This window comes from Sceloporus occidentalis, unplaced genomic scaffold, assembly GCF_023333645.1.
Source record: "Sceloporus occidentalis isolate IW3139 unplaced genomic scaffold, rSceOcc1.0.p SCAF_9, whole genome shotgun sequence".
NCBI lineage: Eukaryota > Metazoa > Chordata > Lepidosauria > Squamata > Phrynosomatidae > Sceloporus > Sceloporus occidentalis.
The window spans coordinates 38,066,175-38,086,014 of NW_028316989.1; positions in this window are offsets into that span (position 1 = coordinate 38,066,175).

The window sequence follows — 19,840 nt, forward strand, 5'->3', positions numbered from 1 at the left end:
CATCTCCAAGACACCACCACCACTCCTGTGCTCTGCTCAAGTCCTGTTGATTCATACCCATGACTTCCCTGGTTGAGTCAACCTATCTGGTGTTTGGTCCTCCTCCATCTTTCCAAGTCTTTTTGATCACAGTATGTTATTCTTTCTTATGATGTGGTCATAATATGTCAGCCTCAGTATGCTCTGGTGGTGCAGTGGAGGAGTCTTGGTGGTGCAGCGACAACGTTGTGAGTGTGATCCCAGGAGTCCAAGGTTGACTCAGCCTTCCATCCTTTTATAGGTCGGTAAAATGAATACCCAGCTTGTTGGGGCAATTGGCTTACAGATTGTAAATCGCTTAGGGAGTGCTGAGTTCACTATCAGTGGTATAGAAATGTAAATGCTATTGCCAAGTGTTATCATCTTGGCTTCCAAGGAGATTTCATTTAATAGAATCTGTTGAAGGAGAGGCATTGTAGTGGAATACCAAACAGAAGCAGCCAAACAGATCACGGCGTGGTATAGTTCAGTATTTTGAACTTACAAGGGAATCTCTCTTTGAATGGAAATTTGTATTTATTTCCTTCAAAATGCCCTGCTGTATTGGGGAAAGGGTCCTCCTTCTCCTTCTCTTCCTAAGATGAACCATAACTCCCAGAATACTGGGAGTATTTCTAACCAAGGAACTTTCCTAGTTGTGGGTAGGTGTACGCAAGAAGGTAGTTTGGAGTAAAGGCCCTTGTGTGGTCTAACAACCACTCTGTGCCTGTTCTGAAGCTTAGAAACCTCCGTGGAATGTGTTACTTACCACAGCAGTATAGGGCTCTTTCAAAACAAGCCAGAATCTCTGATTTATTTCAGTTACTCACTAAGGGAACTTTCAGCCTCTTCAAAGTTTAGATTTCAATAATGAGCTAATAGCACAAATGCCTCCAGCTGCCAACAGCTGTGTGTCTTCACTTAATTATGTTCACAAGTCTTTTCTCAGGGTGGGAGGTGTGTTTCAGAGGGGCCTGGAACTGACTTTGCAAAGTAATTTAAGCTTTAAAAGGGAGCAAAGTAAGCTTTCTTTGGGGAAGCTCATGCTGTGTGATACAAAACAACCAAGCCAGGAAATTAAAAAGCTATCACTCTGTGTAGTGTTAAATGAATTTTTGTTTGGCATCTCATTGGGATGCCAGCCTCCCATTAGAATTCCCAGGCTTTTCATGGTGTTACTGCTCTTAAAACAGTCTTAACATTTAGACCTTTTCTTCACCTAAATGTCAATTTGGCAAAATGAGGCTGCCAGATAGAATGAACGTGTTTGGAGTACCGTTAGAAGTTGCAGCGAAAGAGAGAGAGATCTATCCATGGAATAATTGGTAAAACCACAGGACTCTTTTGAAGCTCCCATTCATTTAAATGAAGCTTGTATGGAAGAACTTTCCATTTAATTGTGCCCCGCGTTTAATCAGCAGATAATCTCATAATCTTTATAGCCCAGGAAACTTCATCTTTTGAGCTAGACTCATCTACACTGGAGACAGAATTTAAAACAATCTTCTAGGGTTGCCAGGTTGAAACTGGCAGAGGGTTCATGTACCTTTAATGGTGGTACAGAAGAGGGCATTTCAACAGGTGTGGCTTGTTACACAACAAGGTAATAATTAGCACCTGTCAAAATTCCTGCTTCTCCAGAGCTGTTAAAAGTACAGGAGCCCTCTCCAGGTTTCACTTTTGCAATAATACATCTGCATGACAGCCATTATGTGTGCAGCTCTGAGAATTTTGGCGCTGTACAGACCACCTGCAGCCACCCCTTTTAGCGCCAGATCAGGGCCGTGGCAACCACATGCTGCAGCCCCGATCTCGCCTTTCCACAGAGCAAAAAGGAGCTGCAAAAAGCGGATCCTTTCTGCGCCGTGGAAAGGGCACTGTAGCTGCCAGCACCATGGCTTTTTGGCACTCTTTTGGCACTGTGTCATCTAGATGCAGCGCCAAAGATGCGCCATGACACTGCACACCATGTGGTGCAGCACACGGTGTCACACCAGCCTGGGGGCAGAGTCAGGGTGTGCATTGTATGAATGCCACCCCCCAACTCCGCCCCCAGTTCAGCCTTAATGGCCGGTCTGTACAGCCTCTTTATCACACAAGGCAGGATAACACTAGAATAATGAGAACACCAGGATAATAGTGTCTCTACTTAGGACTCATCACATGGCGTCAGCCCTCCCTGGTGGGAGACAACTGTCTTAATGCCAAAACTTTATCAATGACCTTTCCCACTACTCTTTTGCTACATTTTCCAGTGCATCTGTGTGTCTGTGAGCCAAACTAAGAATTATAGAATCATAGAAGAGACCGCAAGGGCCATGCAGTCCAGCCCCTGCCATGCAGGAAATCTCAATCAAAGCATCCCTGACAGATGGCTACCCAGCAAAAGGAGTAGGAATAATGTTATAGAGGAGGTAGTGAGTGGGCTGTCCCAAATATTGTGTGTAACAAGCTTTTAAAACAAACAAAGGTTGTAAACCTAGAAAGGTGCAACAGAAAAGACATGAATCCTGATTCCACAGTGTTTTAGAAATAATGCTATTTTAGTGGAAGAAGAGCTTAGTGTGATAAGTGTTTGGATTATTTGAGAAGGAGCAAGATCATTCCTAAATGGGGTAGCCTTCCCTTAGGGAGGTGATCATCCCATGATGCGGCAGATTTAGGTGTCATGAAAAGGCAGCAAATTGTTATTTTTGTATGATTTTTATTGCCTGAGGACAAGAAGAGATGGTTATGGGATTTTCTGCCCCTTGCACTAAAACTAAGGCTGGCATCTTGTCTTGAGTGGTGGAGAAAATGCCATTTATTGCTCTGTCTCAGGCAACAGAATATCTTGGGCAAGCACTACCTGAGATTCGTGCTGTTTGCTTCTTCTGAGATGAATGAAACCAAGTATATTATGTACATTATGGGATAGGCTAGTATGTAGATAAATGTGATGATGAGCTGACAAAAATGGCATATTTATTTCTCATATTAGTTACCTTTCAGTGAATACTAATGGAAGGTGGTGTTTAAAAAAGAAGGAAAGTAACCTTAAACAGAATGTGGCCCTTCATGCTCAAATGTAATTTTGCCATAAATAATCCAGTAGATCTATAAGGGTAGGCAACATGTGTAGAATAACTTGCCCCTGGGAAACTAGAGCCTTTGAAGACTCAAAGGCTTTCTCGACAACTGTTGTGTAAATTCCTCTATACCTCTAACAATGTACCGTTGTATATGACCTAGAAGAAAAGTTCAAGAGAAGGGGGGATTTTAACAGCCTACTAATAGCAGAGAGTCTACCCTAAAGAAGATGGAAAACAGTTGTTCCTCTTTTCACTGCCCTGAAGGTTAAAGGCTGTTTTCCACATTACATTTTTACAACACCCACAATTCACTCTGAGTCTGAAATGTCACCTGAGAGGGACTAATATACATCACTAGTTCCAACTAGGCAAAAGATCCACAAACATCTCCATCCTGCTGAATGCAAATCTGTGAAAGGATATTCAAGTTTCCAGAAACTGGGGGTGGCACCTCCTCCTCAAAAATCCCAAACATTTGGAAACATCTCACGTTTTTGACTGATAAAACGCCTATGGGATTGGGGATTCAGCCAAACCCAGCAACTACATTCTGAATAACCATTCACAATAACTCTATTCAGTCAGCAGTTGGCTTTTTGGCGGGGGGGGGGGGGGGGTTAGAATAACCATTTGAATCACATTAAGCCTATTCTTATTCCTCCTTACACAACATCGGAGAAACGGCTTCATACCCAGTCAGAGTGCTCTTGTTTTTTCATGCTTAGCTTCACTATAGGATATGTCATATGCCCAGTTCATAAAGTACACACTGTGACATGACTGTTGCCAAAAAGCCACGTGCTTCCAGGCTCACGTTGGAGCAGTAACATGCAACATGCTCCATCGGCAGGGAAGCTGTTTTAGCTCCCCATAGTTATTTGTGCACCAGGCCAAAGCCAGGATGACTACGAGGTGCTTGGTTCATGCTCAAGGTGACACTCCTTACTCCACTCCATTTAATCCCCCCGCCTAGCCAAAAAAGTATGAACCATTGCCACATTCAAAGTTGATCTAGGCCAGGGGTTGGTAACCCAGGACCCCCTCCCTAAATTTCTTAATTTAAATTCCCATAATCCACAGTTAGTATGACCAAAGGTCAGGAAGTATAGAAGGTGCAGTTCAAAACATTTGTAGAATACAATGGGCCGCTGGGGAATCCGCTGGGGTTTGGTTCCAGGACTCCCTGCAGATAACAAAATCCATGGATGCTCAAGTCGCAGTAAATACAGTGGATAATAAAATAGTGTCCCTTATACAAAATGGCAAAATCAAGATTTGCTCTTCACGATTTATATATTTCTTGGAATATTTTCAAGTCCTGGATGCTTGAATCTATCAATTAAAAAATTGTGGATTTGGAGGGCAGACTGTACCAGGTTGCCTACCTTTCACACCACACAATTAGAACATTATGATTCCACTTTAACATCCATGGTTCCATCTGATGGAATTCTGGGATTTACAGTATAGAGAGGTGTAACTGGATTTCTCAGCCAGAGAGCTCTAGTGCCTCTCTTAACTACAGGTCCCAGGATTCTATATAGTTCCTTGGGTAGTCCCTGTCTCTCTCACACATAAACACCACTCTGACTCAGTTTATATTTGCATTTATATGCTACAAATTTTTAGCATCTCCATTTAGACCATGATTCCTCACTGTCTCATCCATACAAGAGATCTTTACCTGGCTGCCATCATTTCCATAATGGTGACATTTGCTTAAGTTTTAGATAGCCATAGCCACTATGGTTATCCAAGCTATGCATGCATCATCCAGGCTCTTATGGGATTACGTTCTCCCAGCATTAGACAAATTCATGGCGGACACATCTTTCAATTTTGCTGAGATGGAACCTTCTGGGTCAGGGGCAGCCTGCCACTGAAAATGAGTTGGAAACACAAATAAATAAAAACAATTTATTTATTGGCTTGCTCATGGGCTTTATGGAAGCATATGGCTGGCCACTACTGGAAACACAATGCTGCTCTGCTTCAGTGGGGCGTTTCTTATATTCATAGAATCCAACTGCAAACAAAAGGCTCCTTCATACCATACGCAGCCCTTTGAAAACCTAGGACAAGGGCATGATTTGCATTCTTCTGGATCCTATTACGTCGCATCCCACTCCCAGAACTGTGCCTTATACCTGAGTATTTATTGTCATTCTGTAAAGGATCCAAAGAAGTGGGATTATATCTATGAAAGCTCATGCAAAAATAAAAACCAGTTAGTCTTAAAGGTGATGCTGCATTCCTTTTTCCCCTTTCCTTCTTTCTTTTCACACACACATGTGAGCCATCTCTCTCTCTCTCTCTTTTTTGATACAGATGCAAATGCATTTATAACTTTGTAGTGTTTATCCCCTTATTTTATAACAACAACCAGGTGACATCAAGCCAACATTCCTGCATCCAGACAAATATTGTAAGAATTTTTTCTGAGGTCAACCAGTGATTTCATGACTATTTTAAACTTGAAGTCTCTCAGGCCCAAACCCTAAATGTGTATGTACTGAGTTCAGAGTTCAAAGCTTTTTAAACTTTGCATTTGGTAGGGACAATCCCAATTGATCCTCTGCCCTCCCACCTTTTCAATTGCTTCTAAAATGCCCCTGTTTCCCTCTCCTCCTTCTCCTGCCCTCCGCCAGACTTTTTGCTCCATTTGCTCCCAGTGTTGCAAATTGAATTAATTAGCTGTTTAAGGACCAACAAATGTATAAGTATTCTACAAATGCTACTATGCTACAAATAAATGAGTGAATGGCTGTACAGACCAGCATTATACTCCAGCCTCAGGGCAGAATGGGGTCATGGGGTCCGCACAATGCATGCCTCAATGCTACCCTGACACCGCTGTCATGCCATGCATCCGACCGCATGGTGGGCAGCGTCACAGCACTCGTTTAGCCAGATGATGCAGTGCCAAAAGAAGCGCTAGAAAGTGGCGCCGCGGTGGCAAAGGTGCCCTTTGTCTAGTGCAAAAAGGAGTGGCATTTTGCTGTTTCTTTTAAGTGTTGGGAAAAGGCTCGATCGGGACCACAGCATGTAGTTGCTGCGGTCCCAATCCAGCGCTGAAAGGGATGGGGGCAGGCTGCTCCAAAGGTGCTCTTTAGGCCTTATCCACAGTGATACACACCCCCACCACTTTAATATAATACTTGAAGGAATAAATGTATTGGGTAAAACACATATGAAAAGACACAGAATTACTCAACTTTTTGCTTTCTGAATTGCTAGACCTCAAGTAGCAACTGCCTTTGTATATACAGTGCACCCTTGTTATACACTGGAGTTTGGTTCCAAGATCCTCCGTGGATAAAAAAAATCCATGGATGCTCAAGTCCCATTAAATATAATGACATAGCAAAGGGGTGTCCCTTATAAAGAATGGAAAATCAAGGTTTGATAGTTGAAATTTATACTTCTTTTGAACATTTTCAAACCATGGATGCTTGAATCCGTGTATAAGAAAAGCCAACTGTACAGTCATCCCTCCATTTTCGTGGGGATTAGAGGAACAAGACCCCTACGAATATGGATAATTTGCGAATAGTGCAAGCCCTGCCCGCCACCTCCTCCTTCGATGCCTGGAAAGCTGCAGCCAGCGGTCCCAAGGACAGGAGGAGGAGCAGTGGCTGGGGCTCATGCTGAGGTCGCAAATAATCAAATTCGCGAATCCCAAGTCTGCGAATGGGAGGGGATGGCTGTAATATGAGAAAAAGCTAATGTCAGCCCTGTAAACTGTTTTATAATGAAAAGAAGGGGAGAGGAAAGAGAAACCCACTATGTTTGCTGTTCAGGTGCAACAAGTAAGAACCTGTTTTTGTTCATTCTTTCATTTAACTGCTACCTGCCTTCTTTATGGCTCACCTGTTATTCACAACTACCATGTATTTTGGGCTAGATTATCTGATGCTTTTCCAACCAACTGTAGTATTTCATAACTTTGGCCAATGCTATTGTTTATTTTCCTTTTTTTAAGTCCCTTTCTTTTCAAGCTTTAAGGTTCTTTCTTTTCCTTTTCACTTCAGTTTTTTCCCTTCTGGCCATTCTCCCTTTTTATCACCTTCCCTCTCATATTCTTCTGCACGGCTCATCTGTATATCTTACTGTCTGAGGCCATCGGAAACTGACTTATGCCATGTCAGTTGCCAGTCCTCCTCCAGTCATCAGGGTGAAGAGGAAAAATCTCCAGGCAAGAACACTGCCTTGAAAAGTGTGGAAGCGTGTAATCCTCATTTGTTAGGCTTTTTAATATTTTAATGTCATACTTTGTGCAACTATAGTTGGTTATTAACGTATAGTGCTTAATGACATTACTGGGGCTTCCTCATCACCAGGTCCATTCCATCCCAGCTCTTACCATCAGGAAGTTCTTTGTGCAACTATGGTTGGCGATTTATGTATTACGTTTAATGACATTACTGGGGCTTTCTCATCACCAGACTCACCCAATGACAACATAACGGTTTATGCCTTGAGAGTTTGGGACCTGAAATTTCAATGTCTCGGATAGTCCTCACCTGGCAACTGGATGTATCAAATGGCATTGCCAAGCCCTGACACCTTTCCAGATATCACCTCTAGGTCTCAGAGTTTGGCCATGAAATCACTGGGGCTGGGATGTGCTTGACCTAGCAACTCTTATCAAGTCAGACCATTGGCCCATGTAAATCATGAGAACCCAGGCTCACTGACAGTAGGTATTCAGGTTTCAAAAGGGCACCCTTCCCTGTCCCATCTAAAGAAAGCAGAGACTTTGCAAGACATCCTTGCAGTGTCCATTTTTATTATCTGTTCTGCACAATGTTTGCTGAATCCATTCAATATTAATGAAAGCCTGCTCTGTTGGCCCATGTCTGTTCAGCCCATTTCATTCAATCCTGTGATGCTTTTGAAACAATAAAAAAAGAACTAGGTCCAAGACTTAAATAAAAATGGTTCAGTTACAGGAAGAGCCCTTTCATTAGGGTGTGTGTATGCTTTTGAATGCTGTCCAGGTATATACAGTACAATCAAAGCCCTCCAGACAGACAGCCATCCAGCCTATGTTTAAAAACCTCCAAAGAAGGAGCCACACTTCAAGGGAGTGTGTTCCACTGTTGAACAGCTCTTATCATCAGGAAGTTCTTTCTAAAGTTTAGGTGGCACCTCTTTCCTGCAGCTTGAATCTATTGCTCCATGTCCTAGTCCCTGTAGCATCAGAAAAACAAGCTTGCTTCATCCTTAGTATGACATCCGTTCAAATATTTAAATATCATGTCACCTCTTAACTTTCTCTACTTGAGGCAAAATATACCCAGCTCCTTAATCTACTCTTCATAGGGCCTGGTTTCCAAACCTTTCAGCATTTTGGCCACCCTCCTCTGGACACTCTACAGTTTATCTTCATCCTTCTAAAATTGTGATGCCTAGAATATTCCAGATGAAGTCTGACCAAAGCAGAATAGAGTGGCACTATTACTTCTCTCAGTCTCGACAATATATACCTAGAGACAGCCATCTGGTGCCTATTTAGACCACCATTTTGCCCAGATTCCAAGGTTTAGTTTGTTGTTTTTTTAAAGAAAGACTCAGATCCTAGACCTAGATGCTACGCTGTCATCTTAAATGGCAGAGCTCTGTGATTGTAGCTATGACTGATGGTGCCATCCCAAAACTACCTTCGCAGCCTGGCAACGCCCCAGCCAAAGTGTTTTGGAGGCACTGGAGATCAAAGCACTGAAGAATGACATCTGCAGTGCCCTCTCCATCAAGGGATGCCTTGCGAACAGGCAGCTGGGGTGACTCCTTGGGGTCTTGTCACAATTGCTTTCCCCAAGGCATCCCGTGACCGGGAGTGTGTTGCGGCTGTCATTCTCCAGTGTTCTCATCGCCATCCCCTCACAAATGTTTCAGTTAGAGTGCTGCCAGGCTTTGAAAGTAGGTTTTGAGGATCATGTTTAGTCATTCATGACCACAGACATGAAGCACCAGCACTCCAGATGTTGTACACTGAGCTTTTGATATTGTGCCAGGATGCCAGCCGCAGGTCTCTAGACTCATAAGTGCCGAGATGCTGGGGAAATGTGGAGGCATTCTTCTGTGAAATTGCTCTGTGAGAATCAAGACCACTCCTGCCCTTCAGCTGCACAGGAAGGGGAAGAGAGCCATTCAAATGGAGGGATGCATTGTGAGGGCACCAAGTGTGGTGAAAGAGAGATCAGAAGAAAGGGACTGTGAGCAATGTATGTCATGGAGCACAAGAAACAAGGCAATGGTGCTGTGCAAGATGATGTGAGGAAGGGAGTTGAAGTAAAGGGAGAATGAATGGTATAAACAGAAGAAGCAAAGGAGGGGGCACTGAGAAAGCATAAGGTGAGATGCGGAACACAAAGGTAAGGAGAGAAAGTAGTATGAATGGTTGAGTACAAGAAGCAAGGAAAGTGTACATTATGAGATGAGTTGAGAGAGCAAATAGAAGGAAAGGGATTGTGCAGGGAGGAATACGAAAGGAATAGGAATAGGAAAAGAAAGGAAGGAGAGAGAGAGAGATAATTGTAAATTCTATGATCAAGCGATTTGGACCTAGGTCTCCCATTTCAAGTCCAGTACTGCAAACAGCACTCAATGCTGGCTCATTCAGATCAGTATTGGCATGATTTTAAATTGTTTTAATTTGTTTGGCTTTAACTCACCCGGTGTGGTAACTCATGGTGTCACACACACCCCACTGACCGCCTCCCATACCCCACCATGCAGAATCCTTAGTAATGTTTTCTGTACTGTTACTCATAAATTGTAATCCCCGTATTATCACTGAATGTAACAGCAATAGCTGTGACATAAAACGACTAGCAAAATTAAAATTATGCCTTTAAATTACAGTTTCATATGCACAGCCTAAATGTATTTGCAGGTATTTTCAAATTTGATAAGATTTGATGTTTTAAAAGAAAATTTAAAAACAATAAAAAATAAGGTTTTTTGTGGGGTTTTTGGGCTCTGTGGCCATGTTCTAGAAGGGTTTCTCCCTGACGTTTCACCAGCATCTGTGGCTGGCATCTTCTCTAAAGATGCCAGCCGCACCACCTTAGTGATGCCCCTGGTTTAACTGATAAATGATTTAATACATTTTTTGGAATAGTTTGTTATTGCTGGGGGTTTTTAACAAAGAGAAAAGCAATAATAAATATAATCTGGGCCCATAGGAAGGTGCAGAATGCAACACCAAACATTTGGAAGGAACTAGATGTCTCCATTAATTTCACAGTTTGTTCAGACCTTCATGTTTCCCAGCACTGGTGGAAATATGCTCTGAGATTTTTGGAGCAGTTTCCATTCATAACATGTAATTACTCCATCAGTTGCTTGTTACTCATTTTGTTAAGAATGCATTATGCAAGCCTACAGAAAACCAGCAAAGAACACCAAATTTCCTTTACATATTTTACAGCACGGTGTTTTTTCTGTTTGCTTATGTGTATATTTGCACTCCTTTTTCTGAAATATTAAAGAAAGAGTCTGTGAACACTTAGAAAGCAATGCCATAATCACAATACTGGGCACCACAATTCAGAAAGGACATTGAGAAACTGGAGCGTGTCCAAAGGAGGGCGACAAAAATGGTGAAGGGTCTGGAAACCATGTCCTATGAGGAACGACTTAGGGAGCTGGGGATGTTTAGCCTGGAGAAAAGAAGGTTAAGAGGTGATATGATAGCGCTATTTTAATATTTGAAGGGGTGTCATATTGAGGAGGGAACAAGCTTGTTTTCTTCTGCTCCAGAGAACAGAACCCGGAACAATGGATGCAAGCTACAGGAAAAGAGATTCCACCTCAACATTAGGAGGAACTTCCTGACAGTAAGGGCTGTTCGACAGTGGAATGCACTCCCTCGGAGGGTGATAGAGTCTCCTTCCTTGGAGGTCTTTAAACAGAGGCTGGATGGCCATCTGTCAGGGATGCTTTGATTTGGATTTCCTGCATGGCAGGGGGTTGGACTGGATGGCCCTTGTGGTCTCTTCCAACTCTATGATTCTATGATTCTATGAAAAGGTCAACATGGGTTTCAGAGAAACAAGTCATGCCAGACAAACCTGATCTTCTTTTTGGATAAAATTACCAGTTTGGTAGATGAAGGTAATGCTGTAGATATAGCATATCTTGGATTCAGTAAGGCCTTTGACAAGGTCCCCCATGATATTCTTGCAAACAAGATAGTAAAATGTGGGCTAGACAATGCAACCATTAAATGAATTTGTAATTGGTTGACCGGCTGAACCCAAAGGGTACTCAACAATGGCTCCTCTTCATCATGGAAAAAAGTGACCAGTGGGATGTCCAGTGGGGTTCTGTCCTGGGCCCAGTGCTATTCAACATCTTTATCAATGACTTGAATGAAGAACTAGAGGGAATACTTATCAAATTTGCAGATGAAACCAAATTAGGAGGAGTAGCTAATACTCCAAAGGAGAAGATCAAAATTCAGAATTACCTTAATAGATTAGAAAGCTGGGCCAAAACTAACAAATTGAACTTCAACAGGAAGAAATGTAAGATACTGCACTTAGTTAGAAAAAATGAAATGCATAGATATAGGATGGGGAACACCTGGCTGAATGAGTCTATGGAGTTTATCACACAGGGGAAAAGTGGTAGTTTAAACTGTGATTAACCCATCAAAATCATGCAACTGAGATTAAAACGTGATTAAAAACACAATTAACATTTTCATACCTGGGAGCCATTATCCCAGGAATAACCAGGGAGTAACCAGCAATAAACGGCAAAAAATCCCATGAATTATTTGTTGCTGTTTGTTGCTTGGTTAGTCACAGAATGGCATTTTAATCGTTTTTCACTGCAACATCATGTGAAAACCATTAGCACAGTTGTGCAATTATCACAGGATGTTCCTGGGATAATCATGCTTTGAATGTGATGTTGTGTGAATATGTTAATCATGAATGCACTACATTGATGGATTAATCAGCATTTATACTTCCAATTACCCCGTGTGATACATTCCTATGTGTGAAAGGGATCTAGGAATCCTAGTAGATCACAAGTTGAACATGAGTCAACAGTGTGATGCAGCAGCTAAAAAGGCTAATGCAATTTTAGGCTGCAGCAATAGAAATATAGTGCCTAGATCAAGGGAAGCAATAGTGCCACTCTATTTTGCTTTGGTTAGGCCCCACCTGGAATATTGTGTCTAGTTCTGGGCACCACAATTCAAAAAGGATGTTGAGAAGCTGGAGAGGGTCCAGAGGAAGGTGACCAAAATGGTGAAAGGTCTGGAAACCATGCCCTATGAGGAGCAACCTAGAGAGCTGATTACGTTTAGCCTGGAGAAGAAACGGTTAAGAGGTGATATGATAGCCCTGTTTAAGTATTTGAAGGGGTGTCACGTTGAGGAGGGAGCAAGCTTTTTTTCTGCTGCTCCAGAGACTAGAACACAGAATAATGGATGCAAGCTACAGGAAAAGAGATTCCAGCTCAAGATTAGGAGGAACTTCCTGACAGTAAGAACTATTTGACAGTGGAACACACTTCTTCCTCGGAGTGTAGTGGAGTCTCCTTCCTTAGAGGTCTTTAAACAGAGGCTGGGTGGCCATCTGTCGGGGATGCTTTGATTGTGAGTTCGTACATGGCAGAGGGTTGGACTGGATGACTCTTATGATCTCTTTTAACTCTATGATTCTATGATTTTCTCCATTCCCACTCCTGAGTTAAATGAGTGTAAACTCTGTTTGCAGCAACTGAAGTAAGTTGTGGACAAAGAGGGAAAAGAGGACGAGAGAGAAACTGGGACATTTTCAAAGTAGCTGAAAAAGTGGGACAGCAGAGGATTAACTAGAACTGTTCCTTTCCTGGACAATAAGAGAGTATGGTTTCTTGAAGTTTCAAAAGAGAATGAGGCACATCCTTACCATTAAAACATAGTAATGTCCTGGACAGGAGGTCTATTCTCATGACCGCTCTCTTAGAGGACCAAACTGTATGCACCAGACAGCTTGTCCTTACCCCGCTGATCAGCTGCTGCAGTCAAGTGTGGAGGAGGACACTTTGCATGAAGAACTAGTGACTTTTATTTGCAACAACTGGGTTTCTTCTTGTCTTGGGAACCACATGTAGCTCTCCCATATAGACTCCCAAAGGAAAATGCTTTTCTTCTTCTGATGAAATGCTTAAAAAAAAAGAGTAGTGGCAGTGTTTTGTCTGCACATAATCAAGAGGGCAAGGGCACATTCCAGAGCAAAAATGCAACACTGTGGTGGTTGAGAAAGAGAGAGAACAGACGTGGAGAATATAATTGAAGGCAGAAATCAAATACGGGTAAGCATGGTGGGGGAGTGGGTGCGATGAGGGAGAGAAAAACCTTTCATTTGTGCTCAGGAAAGGAATTCACCACTGGAATGCACAGTATTTGGTGGCTTTTGACTTACTTCCATCATAACCAGCAGTCAAGTAAGTGGTAAGTCAGCAATATTGCCTAAGAAAGGCTGGATGAGTTTACATGCTGATTATCTCTCGGCCTTGGTCTCTGCCCACAGCTGAAGCCATAAGTATCTGTTGCTCGGCCAGGTGGATGAAGGATTCTGGGTGTTGTAGTACAAACAGGTCCAAAACCTTTTCTAAATTTTGCCTTTGCCTGACAGTAATGGCAGCAGATAAATATTTCGTGGAGTGGAGGTTACTAGATGGGTGAGATTCCACATCAGCAGCAAACTGCAGTGTGACTTAACTGGTGTGTGTGGAAAAGGGGAGTTTGGGGGTGCACACAGCCCATCCCTGAGCTGTGTGTGTGTGAGCCTTCAAATCATCTCTCAAATCATGCTGTGGAGTGTTTCCTCCTCTACCCAGCTCCTAATGCTGGAGGATAGGCAGGAAACAGCACGTCCTCAATTCTAAACAATGGTGGTCTGGGGAGAAAATGGGCAGAAGGAACAGAAAACAAGGGCCATAATGTATGTGACATGGGAAATTCATGAGTAGATCCCTTACTGCATTAAAAAAAATACATAGTAGAAAAACACATAGCAGAAGGGGTTTGCCTTCTCCTTCCTCTTCTTAAGCTGAGAGAATGTGACTTGCTTAAGTGGGTTTCTAAGGCTGTACAGTGATTCAAACTGTGGTCTCCAGAGCCATAGTCCAAATACTCAGAGCATTATACCATGCTGACTCCCTTCCATCCTGCACTGAGCAAACCCAGTAGCAATTTGGGAAAGTGAAGCTGTAGAAAGAGCAGACAGCCAAAAACAAAAACAAAAAAAACCCTATTCTGTAAACAGGGATAACCAAAAAGGAATAAAATATAATTAGGAAGCCTCCTGGGTAAACACAGCTTGACTTCAAGATGAACATTAAACAACCAGGGAGTTCCCAGGCCCAACACTCCAGATGGTTCAAACTAGTCTTAGTAGCCAACTACAGATTTGCTGAGTTGTGGGTTGGATAAAGTTATCTTGCAGCATAATCTTATGCATGTTTACTCAGACATAACTGGTGCCGCAACAAACTACAATTCCCAGAATTCCACAGCAAGGAGCCATGGCAGCTAAAGTGGAGCCAAAGTGGATTATTTCAGCTGTGCAGATGCAGCCTCTGTTGCTTTTATATTTCCATGTTTCTGTTGTTTGCATCCAAATGAGTCCTTGCTCAGGCACTCTGGAAGCAGTGCAGTTTTACCGCCACTGCTATCTCTTTCTATGGCTAGAAAGGTTTTCGGACCAGAGTGTGTATTGAGAGAGGGGCTCTCTCATGCCATACAGCAAGGTTTATGGAGGATAGGAAGTGAAGTTTCCTGTCTGCAGAGGAGGAAGCATCACAGGAGGAAGTGGTTTTGCTGGTCATGACAGCATCATGGGAAGGTCTCGCTCAAAGAGAGGAGGTTTAGGGAAGATTCCAGAGTACATTTTCATCACAAAGTATTTATGGTGGCAGGCAATAGCCAAACTCACAAGAACAGCCAAGGGCTGCAGGGTACGTGCTCCCCTGGTTCAACATGAAGGGAGCTTTATTTTTCCACCAGAGAGCGTGCAAACAGAAATGTCTTGTCTCTCTCCTGCAGCCCAAAGTTGTGCAATCTATAACACATTTTGCTGTTTTATTCCCCTTCCTTGTTTTCCTTACAACCCTCTGGAATAGTCACTTGCCCAGTGGATAGAAACAGTCTTCACTGAGGTACTTTGTGCAACCACTCAAGAAAAACATTTGGAAGCGTTTGGTGAGGAGACTGCAAAACTTTAGGTTGCTGTTATCTAGAGTCTGTAACCAAATTTGGCTACATCATAACCCCCATCAGCTGCCCCAGTTTGGCAGGGAGAGACCCAATTAATCCTTTGTCCTCCTGCTTTTTCAGTTCCTTTTAACATGTTTCTCTCTCCTCCATCACTTTCTCCCTTCATCCGCTGCTAACTTTCATTGCTGCAAACTGAGCTGAAAGTGCAAAATTAGTTTGCATTCAGTTAGCTCAGCGTAGGGAAATAAAAGGAGGGAGAAGAATCTTGCACTACCCAGTAGGCCCAGGCCAAAGTAAACTGCTGCAGCCTCTGCTATCTGGTGTGGTTTCCTCACTAATAACTTTTGCCATCTTCATTATGCTGCGATGTCACTTGGGCACTATGTCCCTATTTTTTATCTAGGAAATGCTAGAGCCACATTCAAAAAATTACAAACATATGCATATGCAAATACAATTACTAGGACCTGGAAGGTCCTCCAAGCATGTGGCAAAGTGTAGGAGGAGGAAGAATAAGAGAGGTTGGAGGGAGAGAAAGCATAACCGAGGTCCAAAAGACCAGCAGTCCCACCTCAGCAAAATAGTGCCTTGTTTGTGACACCAGCTGACATCCCTTAGAACAGCCCTTGGCAGCTGTTGTGTTCATTAGAAATTGTAATAATGATCAAGTCTCTACCATTTTCCAAAGAAACTCAAATGGGTTTTCGGCTACTATTACATTTCACTGATGGACAGCTGAGAAACGGAAAGACAGAGCAAGGCACTCGAATCAGCTGCTAAGTCCAGGCTATGTTAAGAGCTCCTGAAGGGCAGTTCCTGTTACGGGAGGTAATGCAAATCCAGGGCAGCTCTCCAGCGGCCATTTGTGAGAGTTCAAAGCCTCCCAACAATGCACATAGCAACAATGGGGCATCAATGGTTACTGGAAGCCACATATAACACTGGATTGAATTTTCACCAGATGGTAGAGTGCTCAGAGTTCAGTTTCTGGTTTCACGTCGTCATCTGACCTATCCAAACCACACAGTTAATTGATTCCGCCCACAAAAAATACATCATTGAAAAAAAGGAAAGCATTCCAGATGCTTTGATAAGTGGCTTAACCAAGAACACAGGCTGATGAATGTACGCCAACTATGTGACCATCAAGGGATGGCCTCTATGTCATTGAACTCAGTTTTCAGTCTGGTATATGTGATACGGTGGGAAACACTTTGTATTTCTCAAATATGTTTGTGAACTGGAGACTATAAAGATCTGTTAAAACATGCAGATCTCTTTGTTTTTACGTGAAGCTGGGAATGGGGAATGAAGCAGAATTTATCAAAAGGACATAGAGCTTAGTGAAAAAATGCAGTTATTATGAATCAAGTGGGCTTCCCTCATGGAAGCCCACTTGAATAACTACAATTTACTTTTATTTAGATTGGGGGTGTGCAGGAATTCCTTGCATTTTTAAAAAAACCAAAAAAACAGACTGGTGAATGAAGGTGAAGGATTCTGTTCCAGACAGCTCAGAGTTGTACTAGTTTCAACTTGCACAGGCATCCTTTTCTTTTCTCATAGCAAAGCACTCAGATAGGTAAATCCCCACCCACTGCCTGAGCTAGTGTAGCGTAGGCAACGTCTAGACTTCAAGACATGATGGGACTGTAAATCTCAGCATCCCTTACCATTGGTTTGGCTGGTGAAGGCTGATAAAAGCTGCAGTCAAACATCTGGAGAGGAATAGGTTGCCCACTCGGAGGTTCGAAAGTCTACACTTAAGTCATGAAACTCATTTGGAGAACTTGGGCTTGTTCTTCTCTCTCAGCTGTTCTAACTCATTGGGTTGTAGTGAAGACAAAGTGGGGAGAAAGAGAGCTACATACAGCACTACCACGCATTGAAGGAATGGTGGTTACACCTATTACTGATTACTAATAAATAAGATAATAAATTGAGACCTTCCTTAGAGGTCTTCAAACAGAGGCTAGATGGCCACCTGTCGGGGATGCTTTGATTTAGATTTCCTGCATGGCAGGGGGTTAGACTGGATGGCCCTTGTGGTCTCGTCCAACTCTATGATTCTATGAAATACATGAGACCAGCTTGACATATTGGTCTGAGTGTTGAGCTACTACTCTGGAGATCAGGATCCGATTCCCAACTCAGCCATAAAACCCACTGGGTTATCTTGGGCAAGTCACATGCTCTCAGCCTCAGAGGAAGGCAATGAGAAACCTCCTCTGAACACATCTTGCCAAGAAAACCCATGGCAGATTTCCCTTAGGATTATCATAAGTCAGATGTGACTTGAAGGCATACGACAACAATAAATGATACAGCCCATTCATGGCTAGCCTTGTGTAGTGGCTTGAGCATTGGACTAGGACTCTGCTTGACCAGGGTTGGAGTCCCTGAGCAGTCATGGAAATCCAATTGGTGACCTTGAGCAAGTCATGCACTCTCAGCCTCAGACAAAGGTAAAGGCCAACCCCATCAGACCAAATCTTGGCAAGAAAATCCAATCTTAGGTTCACCTTCTTTTGTGTGCTGTGTGCCTTCAAATTGTTTCCAACTTATGTCAACCCTATCACGGGGCTTTCTTGGGAAGATTTGTTCACAGCAACTTTGCCATTGCTTTCTCCTGAGGCTGGGAGAGTGATTTGCCTAAGGTCACCCAGTGGGTTTCATTGCCCAGCAGGTAATCCCTACCCTGGTCTTCAGAGTCATAGCCCAGTGCTCAAACCACTTCCCACACTGGCTTTCTTAGGTTCGCCTTAGGGTGACCAAGTCATTATAAGTCAGAAACAACTTGAAAGTACACAACAAAAAACAGGCCATTCCAGGCATAATTCTGGTTTGTTGAGTGCAATTAGGCTTAGATTCTATCAGTAGGTTCCCCAACCAAAAAAAGCAAGAGAAAACAAAGGCAAAAGCCCTGGTATGCACTAGGGATGGAAAGCATATATACTGTCTTATTCATTCCTTGTCCAAAAATGAATTTCCCAGCACTCAGGAAACTGGTTAGAAAGAATAATACAGGCAAGACTTTTGCACAATTTTTGCCCAGAATTTGCATGTAATTGGAATATTTCTGTGCACAAACAAACTTTTTTGCATGTGAATTGTGCATTTTGCTAAAAAAAAACATTATTTCCAGACAGCCACAATGTATTTGTTTTGTGGTTGTTGGTTTTTTTTGTAAAAAAAGCAATCTTGCCCAACAAAAAACCTTATATAAAAATTATACCCAAAACAGAAATCTTACTATTAAAAAAAATAGCCACATAGTTTCTAATTATGCAAGTTTGCTAATTTTTGATGTGCCAGATTGCTGCTTTTATGTTAAAAACATCAATATTGCACAAAAACACACATGGGTGCCTGAAAACAGTTTGTGTGTGTGCATGTCAAACCCCACAATTTTCACATACAAAAATTTCCTGAACACTTCAAGATATGTGGATTATCAAACAAGAAACTGTATGGGAAATATTTGTTTTCCAAACAGCAGAGGAAAAAACTGTGGAAATTATTTGTCCTTATTTGCAAGGACAAAATAGTTGAATATTAGCATCCCTAGTGTGCACACAGCTGTATGCAGACAGGAGAGGTCATTTGCTGAAAAGTGGTGGACAGGAGACGAGATGGATGAGATTCCACCTCAACATTAGGAGGAACTTCCTGACAGTAAGGGCTGTTCAAGAGTGGAACACACTCCTTTGGAGTGTGGTGGTGTCTCCATCTCTGGAGGTCTTTAAACAGAGGCTGGACAGCCATCTGTCAGGGATGCTTTCATAGTGAGTTCCTCCATGGCAAGAGGTTGGACTGGATCAGGGTTCGATTTCCCGCTTGGGCAAGAACACCCTTCGGCAGGTCATACCATCTCAGCCCCAGAAAAAACCCTAACAGGTTTGTGTTAGGGTTGACGTAAGATGGAAATGACTTGAAAGCAAAACACACACCATCATAGAAACAAACAGGAACAGAGTCTGGAAAAGTAATTTTTTTGGATTCGAATACTCAGAATCCCCCAGTCAGCATGGCCCTGGCTGGATAACCAGAAAAGTAACTTTTCCTGGCTGTAGTCAGAAATGCCATAACCACTTCCTGCTGGTACCACCCAGGAGGCAAATTGACTAATATGAACAATGTGAAACAGAGACAGTATTAAAAGAATGGGTGTGGAGTTCCTTTTATTCTTCTTCATATATCTAGGTTTACAATGGGAGGAGGCTGCTTTGTTAGAAAGAAAATACAAGGCCATGCTAAATTAAACACAGGAACTCCCCTCAGTGAATCGCTGACATAGGTCAGAATCATTAAAGAGATGAGAACCAGAGCTGAAACCATGTCCGGCTGGGTGGGCAGTGAGGGTTGGGTTTTTTCTCAAGAGGAAGTTACTCTAGGCTTCTTCCAGAATAATACATTTTTATAATGCCTAAATAATTTGGAGGATTGCATCTTAAACGCGAAACCAAATCCCATTGTACTAATACCCTGCTTGGGAAAAAAAATCAGCTTTCTTGGAACTCTAGTA